This window comes from Carassius carassius, chromosome 40, assembly GCF_963082965.1.
Source record: "Carassius carassius chromosome 40, fCarCar2.1, whole genome shotgun sequence".
In the NCBI taxonomy this organism is placed as follows: domain Eukaryota; kingdom Metazoa; phylum Chordata; class Actinopteri; order Cypriniformes; family Cyprinidae; genus Carassius; species Carassius carassius.
In genome coordinates, this window is record NC_081794.1 from 6775986 (window position 1) to 6791473 (window position 15488).

At 38.6% G+C, this 15488-nt stretch overlaps 1 pseudogene; it reads left to right on the forward strand.

Moving 5' to 3' along the window:
• The first annotated feature begins 230 nt into the window (after positions 1-230).
• On the forward strand, positions 231-6119 carry LOC132121857 (speckle targeted PIP5K1A-regulated poly(A) polymerase-like; annotated as a pseudogene).
• Positions 6120-15488: the final 9369 nt, after the last annotated feature.

The following is a 15488-nucleotide window of genomic DNA, read 5'->3' on the forward strand; positions in this document are numbered from 1 at the left end:
GATGTATTTACCCACTGTTTAATGCAGCTTAGAGAGACATGGGATGCTTTAACCTGCAGTTTAAAATGCATAAATAATGTTTGATATTTTAAACGCAAAACATTGAAAAATGATGTTGCAAATTATAAAGAAAAAGAAAAGATACTTTAAATGTGAAATCAAAACGCCGTCATGTCTCAGAGACGCTAAACCTCGAATCATTTCATGGGAATTTTCAGTACTGCCTCTCAATGGAGCTCGATAAAGACATCCAGACAGTGCAAAGAGGGTTTCACTGCTTCCTCTGCCCAACAATTAAGTTATTATAAACTAAAACATCAGCGCTAACACAAATGAGACATGTTCATGCCCTTTGCAAACCTGATATAATACAAGAATTATATATAAAAAGTACTTGCTTTAAATGTGGCTACTACATTTTAAGGCACTTTTAGCCAAAAAGTTTTGTAGCACATTCCATGGTAATACCACGGTTTTTATTTCGTATCATAAGTCTTATAAATACAATACTATGATTGTTATTGGGTAAAAATTCATAAGCATGGTATACACCAAAGTAGCTACAATGGTATAATCCTCTCATAACGTCACTTTACCAGTTTTATTTTGTAATTTGCTTAATGTTCGCCATCAATTTTATTTTGCATTCAACGGTTTCTGTTCAGGGCCAAGCCTAGAAGACCATGTTAAAGGGAAGAAAGACCAACATCTCCTGTGGCTCAGAGCTCAGGAGGAGAACAGCGTGTTTGTAAACAGCTTTAAACCAGACAGGTCTCAAACTGATCTGAAGGAGAATTTCACACAGTTTGGGCCGGTGTCAGATGTGATCATGGACAAGCAGGAGGTTCATATACTGTACACACTGTCTTTCCCCTGTGGTATAGTTCTCCTGTGTAATTGTTGTCTTGCTTACATCTGCATTTGAGAACATATTCAATAGTTGCTAACCCTATGTTAACATTAACCCTGAGTTAAGTAACATTAACATATGATTCATCTGAGTAAAAGGAGATGTAATGTAATAATTGTTGTTGTTTTTTTGTAGGATGTTTATGCTATGTTTATGCTACAGCATCAGCTCAATGGACTGAAACTCTCTGTCAAGCCCAGAGAGAGAGAGGAAAGAGTTTAAACTGGCCAGCAGGGGGAACAAGACTCCAAAAAACCCCAGATCTGCCTGGGCAAAGTCAACTGTGAGCTCTGCAAGGCTACATCTGTAAGAGAGCGCTTCACATTCAGGCAGCACTGTTTTTATTTATTTTTTTATTTATTTTTATGTCATTTTTGTGTGTAAAGGTTGATGAGCAGATGGTGAAGGTGATGGAGAGTTTCGAGTTGAAAGACAATGAGAAGAAAGTGAGAGATCTTCTAGTTCAGCTGCTACAGGAAATTTGCACAGAGTTCTTTCCAGGTTCTCTCTTAACTAAAACCTGAACCAGACAAGACGAGTGCATAAAATAAACCTTCACCCTATCTATTTTCTTTGTTTATAGGGAGTTGGGGAGTAGATTTAGAGCAACCCCGGGGTATACATGTATCACCCGTAGGTATATTTCTGTCTAGAAACACCAGCTAGACCTGGGCGGACCACCAGCTGTAAGTTTGGTTAGGGCGCCTTGATCGTGTGCCAGATAGGGATTGTATTTATGTGTGCTTTATTATAGGTTAGGGGTGGGGTCCTTTTTGTTTATTTCTTTGCTTTGGTCCCTCCAGTCCTCCCTTTTTCCCAGAATATTGTTTATTATTTACAATATATGGTTTATTTACAATATTACCGTGGTTAAATAAAAGCTTTGTTTTTATACTGTATTTGGTGTTTGTGTCCTTTTTTCACACCACAACTCCATACCTCCTTTGTTGGCATCGGTGGGCCCGAGCAGTGGGTTGTCACGCTCCCCTCCCTTTGGGGATCTAGGTAACATGCATGTTATGGAACTTATTGTGAAAAATTTACCTGGGCCAGGTTTCCCGATAACGATTCTAACTATTATTAATATACAGTATAGAGAGAGAGAGTGAGACGTTATTTCCGGGTCCAATACATAGCTGGTTTTCGTGCACTTCAACAAGTCATTAACATAACACACACACACAATCTTTGAAGCATTTCCTACATTACTTTTTTCAGTCATTTAATTTAAATGTGTATTTCTAATTTTTCCTGCCCTTTTTAATTAATTAATTAAACGAGCTATAAAGTTTACAATAAAGCGCAGTGAAATCCTTCTATTATAATCACATTGCACTTGAATAAAGTTAAAGGTGTAATCTGCCGATTGTCCTGCAGGTGACTGCATAAATCTGTCTTCTTACGATGCACTTAGGGCTTAACGATTACTCCAGAGCACTCTTAGATCTATGATGATTTTCAAGTGCTACTTAAGTTATGATGTTTTTGGGAAACAGATCGTAATATTAAGATCAGTGGTACGATCGTTTTTACGAACTTCTTTTAGGCTTACTGAAGTCTCCATTTTATCTGAAATTGACCTGTCCACTGCCACTCCTGCTGAAGTATTGGGATTGGTTGCAGTCATTTTGAGGAAGTACGCTCCAGGTGTGCACAAACTCCAGACACTCAGCACTGCCCGACTTCCTGTGTTCAGGTTCAGTCATTGAGATCTCATTCTCCACGGTGACATCACCATCAACAACAGGTTGAAAACAGCTATTTTTGGCCACTTTGTGAAATGGAAAAACTTTGAGAAGAGCACCCTACTGGATAATCTCCGTTTATAATAATTTTGTTCTTTCTGCACCAGACTGGCAGTAAGAAACACTCGATTTTTGCAGTTGTGTTCAGGCATTGACTCCAGACTGTGACTCTTAGTGTACACCATCTGATTATGGGCCAAGCAGAAACAATTAGTGGGTAATAAAGTTGTTTACCACATATGAGTGCTTCTATTTAGGGCTGTTTTTTTTTTTCTTTTTTCTTTTTTGTCAGCGTATTAATAGTTATAATTCTAAAATAATTCGTGACCGTAAAGTGATGTGACTATAATACAGTAATAAATCATCAAATATAATGTTTTAATAAAATTATTCAGGAATGCAGAACCATCATTATGTATGCTTTGAACTGTACTTTTACAATTTAAATAATTTATTACATTGTTTATATTCCAGTGTTAAGTGTTAGACTCAAACTTTTAACTCAAAATATTCTTTTGATTTTGGGGTTATATGAATGCCCTGGACATTTCTTGACAGTTTTGGTGCGATTCACATGTAGCTACCGTTTTCTCAACTTAACCTTATACATTTTGAATATTCTAGGGAAGCTGTCTGGCCCTGGACGGTTGTTGAACAATTACGCTCTTATACACTGCAGGTGATCTTCTACCTTCAGAATCGAGACCCTCCTGTGCTTCCCTCTGTGAACCAGCTAAAGAACATGGTCTGTGTGTTAACCAAGACTAATCTTCATTTAACTTCCTCAATAATTTTTTTTTCTCTATTTTATGACTTATTTTGTTGACTTTTTATTAAAGAAGTATTATCTGCAGATGTAACAGGAGGATGTCAGACTAAACCGTATCTGTCATTAAAAGCCTGAGATCCAAACTCATGATGGCTTTTTTTGTGCAGGTGAGGAAGAAGAGTGTATTATTAAGGAATGGGATTGTACATTTCCTAGTCAGCTTTGTATTGTACCGCCCAGCAAAAACACCGAAGGTCTCTGTAAGTATAACATATGCTTTACATTATCAGTTAACATGTTAACATTCACTTTCTTAAACTGGTTTCCAGTTAACTGTAGGTCATTAATGGCTTCAGCATTAACTGATCATCACAGCTACAGTAGATTTTTACCAAGTTTCTTCCGGCATGTTAACCCCTTTACTGTCTTTCTGTCCTTAGACCTTAGTGCAGGTGAATAATTTTCAAAACCCACAACCTTCAAAAATGTTTTATGAAACCAATAGAACACACTGTACTTCTGACCCTCACATCTTCGATGTGTTATTTGTCAAAAAATAAATATAACACTACCCTGACTAAGGTTTATTGAAGTGCCCATCTGACTATATATTCACATCCAGACAAAATTGTTTCACGATAGTCTATAGAGGATGAGACAATAAATTGTACACTGTGTTTTCATGCAGCAGATGGAGAAGTTCTAGAGTAAAAAACCCATTACTGCATCTCTAGAAACTGCAAACATATTAGAATAAAAGTCCATGCAAGTTTCTTGATTTGTGGAATACTTTTTAGTGCTTAAACATCGAAATTTGCATTGTTGGATAAATATTCTTTATGTTTTGATGTTAGATGTTTTTTGTACCCGTCAGCCTACTGATGAGCCTGGAAACATGCTCAGTATCTCATTTGCTTTTTTACAAACCCTAGTGTGCTCTCTACCTACATATAATCACGGGTGTCCTCCAACACAAAGGCTGTAACAAACAGCAGGAAGCAGCAAAATTGAGGTAGTTTGATGTTACCTTGTTATCAAAATTAAAGACAGCATTGCATGTATTCTCTGTGGAGAAGTTTCCTTGTTTCCTCTGGGACTGCCCTTCTGCCTATTATCTAAATGGAAATATAGAATTTATCTATCCAAATATAGTTAAATATATGGTTTACAAATTATTTTAAGGTCTATTTCTTGCTATTAACAAACCATTAAATGTGACTTGCCTCAATCTCTTAATTTGCTGCTTATAAATATTTGGTAAGTAGTTGTTAAGGTATTGGGTATGTTAAGGGATGTAGAATATAGTAATGCAAAATATGTGCTTAATAATCAGATTTTAAAGCACACATCTATTTTTATAAAGGTGATTGTTGATTTAAAAAAAATCCTTCCATTATTTTGGCATGTTTGCCTCTCCATAATGTACATATAATAAATGTGAACACTCACATTAAAGTTTGAACTCAAAACTTTATTAAAATCTGATAAGATCTGTTGCAGATAATTTGTTTAAACAATCTGAAATTTGCATGTGCATGCTGAGTATATCCTTGTCTAATACAAATACTGGCTGAAGTCTACAATGGCTTTTGTAAACTATATACACATATCTTGGTTTGACAACTGTTTACATTTGTTATAAACTGTATAAAATTACTTGGAATTGAACTAATGAACTAAAACTTGATCTCCATATCAATACATTATAAAGCTTGTATGACAGTTCTTATATCTTAATGATTAGTTAGTGTGGAATGTTTTTTTTTTTACAGTCTTGAGACATTTTGTCATTACTGTACTGATTTGATGATGTCCAAAGAGGTAACTTCCTCAAATTCAGAAACTTATAACAGAAAATATATATAAAAACACATTTTGGTTGAAGCTTTTATTTAAAAAGAAGAAAGAGAACACTTAATAAATTTAAATAAATTAATTAATACACTTTTTAATGTTAGAATCTAGGGGAATGGCAAAAATGGTATAAAATGTGCTCTTAGCAGTGATAGTGTGATGTTGGATAAGAAATGTGACTAATATGATTTCAATAAAAACATTTTTTTTTAATATTTTTTTACCATATAAGACTTGATGGTGACATGAAAACGTACATGTATGTTATAACAGAAATGACTCACTTGTTGTAAAATTAATAACACACCTTATTGTGGCCTTTGCCCTTAATTACTTTTTGCAGCTTCTTTTTCATGTTAAGGTTCAGGACCTGTTCTACCCATCAGCCTGCTGTCTATATGGTGGACATCATGGCCGTAAGACATGCTTTGAATGGGAAAGCTGAGAGTGCCCTGGAATGAGAATTAAGAGGCGTGTGCAGAGATAAATAACTGTAATTACAAAATGAGGCATGCTGCTTCATTACAGCTGCTGTATATGACACTGGAGGATTAATCACAAATGAACAGCACACATCCTGCTTTATTTCATGCAATCTCATGTGGATGCAAACTTAATTAAGACAGATAAAATAAAGGAGGTAAAGACTTACATGAGTTTTTTTTTTGTATTGTTGGAAAAGAGTTTGTGGGAAATGTAGGAACGATACACAAAATATATTAGCTGGTATTGAGCATGTACAGATGCATGCATTCTGCTTTTTTATAGTGCATTACAAATTATGTCATTTGTGACTTCTGTTAATTGAAAGACTGTCTTTAGAGGTTGCATCAGAGTGTCAATTTAGGAAGAAGACTATCAGCGTTTTAAATAAACATTAAAATCATTGGTTAAACTTTATTTCGATACTCCACTTTAGACATTCTACTGACTATAAGTAACTTTGTAACTACATGTCAACTACATATCGACTAAATCTCATAAATTTGCAATACATGTCTACTAACTCTCAGAGTAGAGTTAGGGTAGGTTTAGGGTTAGTGTTAGGGGTAGGCTTAGGCTTAGTATAAGTTGACAATAAGTTGACAAAGAGAGTGTTAGAAGATATTAAGCAGACAGTCTACAAATACTCTACTAACCGCTAGTTGACGTAGTTGCAAAGTTACTTACTGTTAGTAGAATGTCTAAAGTGGACTATCAAAATAAAGTGTTACCAAATCATTTAGTAAACTAGATTTATTTTCAAATAAATTAACTCATATTTAAATATTAAATAAAAAAATTAATTGAACTGAACGGTAACCATTTATGTTGCTATTAGTGCTGTCAAACGATTAACTGCATCCAAAATAAATGTTTTTGTTTATGTAATATATGTTTGTCTACTTTGTATATTTATGATGGATATATAAATGGTGAGGCTTAAGGGGAGACACATGGAAAGTGGGGTGAATCCGGTACTCAGGTGGTAATTGGAGTTTGTAAGTGACCGGATTGATCTGATCAAGGATGTTGAAAGGGCCAATGAATCTGGGACTTAGCTTGCGGCAGGGCAGGCGCAGGCGCAGGTGGATGTCCCGGGTGGACAGCCAGACATTCTGACCAGGTTGGTATGTAGGGGCCTCAGATCGGCGAAAGTCGGCTGTCATTCTGCACCTGCGTAGGGCCCACTGGAGTTGGTGATGGGCCGCGTCCCAGTCCCTCTTGCTCTCTCGGAACCAGTAGTCGATGGGGGGGACATCCGAGGGTTCACCGGACCAGGGGAAGAGTGGAGGTTGGTCGCACTGGAATAGAGTGAGTCTGGTGATAGGTTGTCGCAGGGAGTTCTGTGGGTACTCGGCCCACCCTAGGAACTGGTTCTATGAGTTCTGGTGGCCGTGACAGAAGGTACGGAGGAAGCATCCAATCTCCTGAACCCTCCTCTCCGTTTGCCCGTTAGATTGTGGGTGGTATCCGGAAGACAGACTGATGGCCACATCTAGGAGTGAATGGAATGCTTTCCATACCCGGGAGATGAACTGAGGATCTCTGTCTGAAATGATGTCTTCTGGGATGCCGAAGTACCTGAAGACATGGTTAAATGGGGAAGTCGTGGCCTAGTGGTTAGCGAATCGGACTCACAATCGAAGGGTTGTGAGTTCGAGTCTCGGGCCGGCAGGAATTGTGGGTGGGGGGAGTGCATGTACAGTTCTCTCTCCACCCTCAATACCACGACTTAGGTGCCCTTGAGCAAGGCATCGAACCCCCAACTGCTCCCCGGGCGCCGCAGCATAAATGGCTGCCCACTGCTCCGGGTGTGTGTGTGTTCACTGCTCTGTGTGTGTGCACTTCGGATGGGTTAAATGCAGAGCACAAATTCTGAGTATGGGTCACCATACTTGGCTGAATGTCACTTCACTTTCACTTTTTTTTCACTTTCACTAAATAATAACTCGGCCGTTTCCATGGCCGTGGGCAGACCTTTCAGGGGGAGAAGACGACATGACTTAGAAAATCTATCCACTATGACAAGAATGCAGGTATTATTATCTGAAGGAGGAAGATCAGTAATAAAATCCACCCCTAGGTGTGACCATGGGAGATTAGGGACGGGCAGAGGATGGAGCTTGCCTGATGGAAGATGGCGTGGGATTTTAGAGACGGCGCAGTCTGTACATCCGTTCACGTACCTTCTGACATCCGAGGCCATGTTGGGCCACCAGAAGCGTTCCCTTAGCAACGAGAGGTTTTCATTGACCCCCGGGTGACCAGTGCCAAGAGACGTGTGAGCGGAGTGAATGAGTGGAGTGCGCCATGTCCTGGGGATGTACTGGTGTCCCGGTGGGCAACCCGGCGGGGTGTTGGTAGCAGGATCGGATGGAGGAAGGGTCTCGGCAGACCAGGTAATGGGGCTGATGATGACCTTTTTTGGGAGTATGGTTTTGGGTTTCTCTAGGTTTTCTTCGGGGGCGTGACACCGGGACAGGGCGTCAGCCTTCACGTTCCATATGAGATGGTAAAGTGGAAGCGGGTGATGATTAGTGCCCAGCGGTCTTGTCTTGGATTTAACCTCTTGGCGACCCTGAAGATACTCTAGTTTCTTGCGGTCAGTGAGAACCAGAAAGGGGTGTTTGGCTCCCTCCAGCCAATGCCTCCATTCTTCCAGGGACAACTTGATGGCCAACAGCTCACGGTTGCCGATGTCATAATTTACCTCCGCCGGGTTGAGCTTCCGGGAGAAGAAGGCACATGGGTGGAGGCGACTGGGATTCCCCTGCTGCTGAGATAAGACTGCTCCCACTCCGGTAATAGAGGTGTCGACTTCAACAAAGAAGGGTCGGTTGGGGTCAGGATGGACCAAGAGTGGAGCGGTCGTAAATGCCTTCTTGAGGGAGTCGAAGGCCTCTGTGGCGGCTGATGAAAAGAGCATTTCTCAGCCTTGAGGTAGAGCTGAAAGGCCCTCAGGTGTTGCAGGACCTCCGCAATGTGGCGACAATGTTCCGCTAGGCTCCGGGAGTAAATGAGGATATCATCAATGTAGACGAGGATGAACTTATGTAGGAACTCCTGGAGCACCTCATGGATAAAATCCTGGAAGACGGAGGGGGCGTTAACAAGTCCATACGACATCACGCAGTACTCATAGTGGCCAGTAGGGGTTATGAAGGCAGTTTTCCACTCGTCCCCCTCTCTTATCCGGATGAGGTTGTAGGCACTGCGGAGGTCCAACTTGGTGAAGACAGTGGCACCACGGAGATGTTCCAGGGCAGCTGGGACAAGGGGAAGTGGATATCGGAATTTGACGGTTATGTTGTTAAGAGCCCGATAATCGATACAGGGTCGTAAGCCTCCGTCCTTCTTTTCGATGAAGAAGAAACTCGAAGCAGCAGGGGAGGTAGATGGACAAATGTAACCCTGGGCCAGCACCTCCTTGATGTACTCCTCCATGGCTTTCTCCTCCAGAATGGAAAGGGGGTAGATCCTTCCTTTAGGCACTGGTTCACCCGGCAGCAGATCGATGGCACAGTCCCACGGCCGGTGTGGAGGCAGCTTGGAAGCCCGTTTGGGGCAGAAGACGTCACTGAAGGGGGCGTAGCATGTAGGGATGGAGATGGATTGGTTTTCCACTGGGCTCTCAATTGAGGTAGTATAAACTTGAAGAGGTGCAAGGGAAGGTTTGGCTGGGACAGGACAACCGGTGATACAGCTCTGGAAACAGGAATCGTCCCACTTCAGGACTTCACCCGTCTTCCACGAGATGACAGGGTTGTGCTGCTCCAACCATGGGCGCCCTAGAATGACCTCAGCGGTGGATTCCTCCAGAACCAGCAGATGGATCTCCTCGTGGTGGAGTAGTCCGGTTTGGAGGGTAATGGGACCCACACTATGACGCACACATCTTCTACTCAACGGCCTTCCAGTTATTGTGTGGACCTGGTAGGCTGACGGCATTGCCGTGGTAGCGAGGTTTGAGTTGACGGCAGAGGGCGCCTGAGATGAAGTTGCCGGCTGACCCAAAATCGAGGAGGGCGGAAACTGGAAGAGAGTTGTCAGCGGCAGTAAGTGTCACAACAGTGGTGAGTGGTTTCATTTGGTACTTCGAAGGGAGAATGGCACTCACCATGGGACGAGGAGGACGGACGGGGCATACAGAGATGATATGCCCCGGGGATGCACAGTAGAGGCATAGATTCTGGGCCAGCCATCTTTGTCTTTCAGCCATAGTGAGTCGATGGGAGTCGACTAGCATAAGTTCTAGCATGGTGCTCTTCTAAGCACGACTGCATACGGGTGGCGAAGCGGATGGAAAGTTGGATGAACCGTTCAAGCCCGTTGGTGTCCTCGTATGCAACGAGATGCAACTGCACTCGAGGTTCCAATCCCTGACATTAGGTAGTGAGCAAGGCCTGTTCGTTCCATCCACTGGTGGCCGCTTGAGTCCTGAACTGAAGAGCATATTCATTGACAGACATTTTTCCCTGTTTAAGGTTATACAGCTTCTCACCAATTGACGAGTCCCAAGCTGGTCTGCCAAAAACTTCACAGAAATGGTCGATGAAGCTGGAATAAGACTGGATAACTGGGTTATTCTGAGTCCAAATTGAATCTGCCCACAGAAGTGCTTCACCTTGCAGTTGAGAAATTACGAATGCTACCTTGGATCTCTCGGTTGGGTATAAGTGCGGTTGCATCTCCAGGACCAGCGAGCATTGAAGAAGAAAACTGCTGCAACCCTCCGCCGAACCAGAGTAGGGCGCCAGCAACACTTGTAGAGCCTTTCTCAGCCTCCAAAACAAGTTTTCAAATATATTTTGTGGTTTACCTTTGTGCAGTTTAACAATGACAGTGTTCCCATGATTACTACTCATCTAATACAAAAAAATAAAAATAAATAAAAAATAATAATACTTGTCATTATTTGATATATAATGTAAAAATAATATAATTGTTCCTTTTTTAATTTATTTAAATATTTTACATTTACATAAAATATGACTTTACTCTTAATATACATACGTTCATACATACATATATTTATAAATTTGTGTTTGTCTCTGTAATTTCTGTTCAACCTGTCAATAACCAATATTTCCACTTTTGAAAAAAAATGGTTTGATCATTATGACATATTTAAAGATGTGACATCTTTGTTCAAACAATGGTTAGTTCATCTTGCAGTGTTTACCAGTATTTAATTAAGTTTATGTATATTGGCTTTGTCAAGCTCATAAAAGATGTAGGCACATTTTGAAAAGTAAATATATTAGTGTTAGGATAAAATAACATTTTGATAGGCTGTTACCACATTTAAATGTATTAATAATACTTTAAGACTTTAATACTTAAAAAAAAAACCACATTTGTTCACTGCTAATTTGAATATTTGAGTTGATGTGTCCAATATTGTGGTCCCTTGATGAAGGTTACTGCCTTTGTAGTTTGGATATGAGATTAGAAAATAAGAGTTTAGCAGTAACCGTTTCTAAAGAAATTATTATAAAACTTCCTGAGAATGGAGTTTATTATTAGAACTTTAATAAAGAGGAAATCAAATCAGTGCAGGACTACATTATACTTCTAATGGGTTTATAAAGTTTCAGCACTAAAACAGTATCAGTTTTCACTATGGCCTTCTTCATTTTAGCATGTTTAGCAGCCTTTATTACAACATGGCCACTCACTGAAGCCTATGTTAAGTTTTACATATCTGAAATTTCCATTAAAGTCATTCAAAGAACCAGCTGGAAATGTTCCCACTGTCTCCAATGTCTTATTCTTAGACATTATGCTATCAGTCTTATACTTCGTGTCTCTAAGGTCGTGAATCAGCTCATGCAAACATGCTAGGCTGCTACCAAAGCACTCTGCTCACATTAGCAAGGCCATAACGCATGATAAGACTGATAATAATTCCATGTTTTTCCTCTGATTCCCTGTTACATTATCCCTGAGACAGGAGGACAGCCATAAATGCAGGAAGTTTAAGGATTTTGTGCGTGTAAGTGGCAGACGTACGGTAGCAAAGTAAAAATAATGAACGACTGCACCTTTTCATAAATGGTCATAAATGGCTTTTTACTGTAGAGTTCTCCTCTTCGGCTCCTTTTTGTCTGAGAGACGGCAGTCTTGCCTCTGTCCGTGTGTGTCTTAGCCAAACATGGCTTATATAATACATGTTCATTTTACAAAGATTTTGAACATTTACCATAAGTTTGTTTTTAACTGATATACTCTTTTTGATTGTGATGTAAATTTAACAGAGAAGGTAAAGGTTTGAACACACTTGACACTTGACTGAATTTATTTTTCCCATAAGCAATTTATATATATATATATATATATATATATATATATTCATTCATTCCCTCTTTGGATTATGTACATCAGTTCCATAAAACTGTGACAAAATTGCTATTTTGTAATAGAAACAGGGGTAATAATAAAAAAAAAATCAGCACTTAAAAAATGGTAGTTTGAATGTGGTGGGAAAATATAGCTTTCAGTAGTAACCTTTTTTAAAAAGTTACAATAAATCTCTTGTCATTTCCTCAGAATGGAATCTATTATACTATACAAATGTATTAAGATATAGTGTTTGTGCCTTAATTTATCAGCACTGTGCCTTTTTCAGATATCAAATAATACATGTAGATTGAATTAATAAAGTCATGAAACTGCATAAAATTAGAAAGCAATATAAAAATCTTCAAGTGGTGTGTACACTATATTGTAGCATTTCAGGACAGTACAGATGCTTCATCACAGCTCATGTCACTTACCCTTAAAAAGCACCAAGTAGACATTCGGTGTAAACTGTGTTTACATGAATATGTAATTAAACTGTTTAATCAAACATGTTCATTAAAATTAGACATATGTTTCATTGTATGTTTTAAAGACAAACGATTCAGTCACAGCAAAAGGAAAAGATTCAACTCAAACTCTAAATGATGATGATGATCTACATATGAATAATGTAAATAATAAAGCAACAAACAAACAAATTGCCATGTGAGACATTTTACTTCCTTAATTTAGTTTTCCCGTTGTAATCTGTTTATTCTGTCATGTCTATTCTGTCTGCCTCTCCTCTTCCCCAAATATAGTTTTATGATACTGCATATAACTTAATTTTACACCTAGTGGAATTATTACACACAAAACCTAAAATCAATTCAATTACATGCTCCATACTAGAAAGGTGTTCCTATTATTGATCAGAAAATATAACACCATTCATTTTCATAAGTATCTACAGCCCTCTCTGATCAAAAAGTGTGTTCTGTTGGGGTGAGCTGAGCTTCTCTCTCATCTGCGCGACAATCACTGCGTCAGAGGAGATTATTCACTGTCTGCTATTTGGAGAGTTATCATAGCGTAAACACTCTTCCAATAAGTTTGTGCTTGTATTATCAGCCGTGGCTTTCTCAGTGTTTGTTCAGATTGATAAGCTGAAGTGTGAGTATCAGTATACTGTGTGTTGTGTCTCCTCATTGACTTTTATGGTTGCACAGGTTGAGCGACCAGGAGCGAGTGACTCCAGCCACAGAGACAATCCTAAAAATTGTTCAACAGAAGCCTCAGTAAATGTTCCTGTAAACTGTATGCGTAATATAAACATAGAAATGAGTGATTTGTACCAGCAGATGAGTTCTTGCATATTGTAGGCTGATCATATTTATATTTGATAAAGGAAATGTCCACAAGAAAAACAGCTATGTGCAGAAGACCACTGACATTTATATAATCTGTTGTCTATTATGCCTTTTATTAGCGGCCATGACTAAAGGATTTATACTTTAATCTATTCTTGCATTTATGGGAGCTCAGAGCAAATTGCCCACGTACCTCTAAATACAACTATACAACCTGATTTATCAGGAAAATCTAACTATTTTATGAGGTGGCATTTTCATATGAATCCATAGAAAGAATTACGCACTTTGATTAATTACTGTGAAAATTTACTTCGAATTTAGGCTTCAAAATGTATAAAACTGTATACATTATCATGATGAACAAAACATGTAAGAATCATAAACTTTTGCTGTTCACAGAGCAAAATTTTATTAGGTTTTGAAGAGGAAACCAAGGTGATACTAATTTCCGGGTTGATTTAAAGTTGATTAAAAAAAAAAATTTAATCATAGCAGTGAGTTAAAAAAAATTATATTTATATATATTTTTTAACTCCAACCGATCACAAATGATCACAAAATTTAACAAGGTGGTGATTTCAAATGAATTTGTATGATGTGGTTGTATGAAATTGTGCCATTTTAGAAAAACATAAGCATGGTGGTCCTAATCGTCAGTGGGGTAAGCAAGTCCTACAAATTATCCACCAATTCACCCAAAACTTAAAATAGTTATCAATTACCAAGACAAATTTGGGATTTGTCCAGACAGATCTCACAGGAACACAATCTGGGATTTCGTAAACATAACTGTTGCACACTTAAAACAGACTCCGTCTTCCTTTTTTTTGCAACTTTATTTAGCCAGTTCTGATGAAACTATCTTTTTTAAACGAAGCAACACAACATCTTATATCAGCCGCGCTATAGCCTACATTCCTTTTTTTTTCGTCCGTGCTGGCCTATCACATCATCGTAACTGAACTTTCACCTCTCAGTAACATAAATCAGAATAATATCCAGAATATTTATCGAACTCAATTACAATGAAATTATAGTGATTCCCCTTACATAATTCTAAACATATCCCTATTCTAGGAAATTATGAAATGATAAAATAATACTTATAAATAATAATTCTAGGTCGCAACATAACCGTCACAGGGGTGAAAGCAGATAATAAGAAAACCGACAAATGAGATTGTACAAATTCATATAAATTAGCCACCAATTCACCAAAAAGTACAAGTTTCAAACTGCCATGAGATTGTGTTGATTTGTCTGTTCCTCCATAGGCTGCTATTTGCATTGTCTATTATTACATTTCCCAAATTCCCAACAATTACGCTAGAACACTTGAGTCTCATTAAAAACACTCGAAGATTAATTCCACTGGCTAGTTAACTGATCCATGTATTGATTAACCACCACTGTCTTCATTAGTAATCAATCAATGAGGTATAATTAACATTTCCAGCTCTCATTTTCTTCCTGATTCTTTCTTCTAAATGTATGACTATCATTTATAGATTTGAGAGAAATTCTTTTAATCAAAAGCCCCATCATAGCAGTTGTGTCTTAGTGCGACAGGACACGTTCACACACAAAAGATCAGGTATTTATCCAAACAATCTGGCTTATCACTTCATTTGTACAACTCGTTTAATGTCTAAGGCAATAGTGTACAAAGATTGGAATTTTACTTTGTCGGACGCAATCCGGGGTCAAGCCACATACACTCATTACATGTTGCTCGCACTTAGTCCTCTAGCAGGTTTACAAGCGTTTTACTTTTGCTATTTTATTCAATCCAATGCGATTTATAAATCTTATTTGCAGTACATATTCCCTTCTTTCAGAAATCTTTCAATGGTCGCTGTATTGAACTTGTCGAAGGTCTAGGTGTTGATCATTCATCTGACACAACATGAAAATAGGCCTAGGCCTACATCTTTCAAATAAGTAAGTTGAGTAGGCTAATGAATTAATCTGATTACTAAAAGCTCCGGGAAATGTGTTTTATTTTGAAGAGACGTTATATTTGAAAATTAAGACAGTAAGGTCCTCAAAGAGCCATTTTCCTTCACAGAATA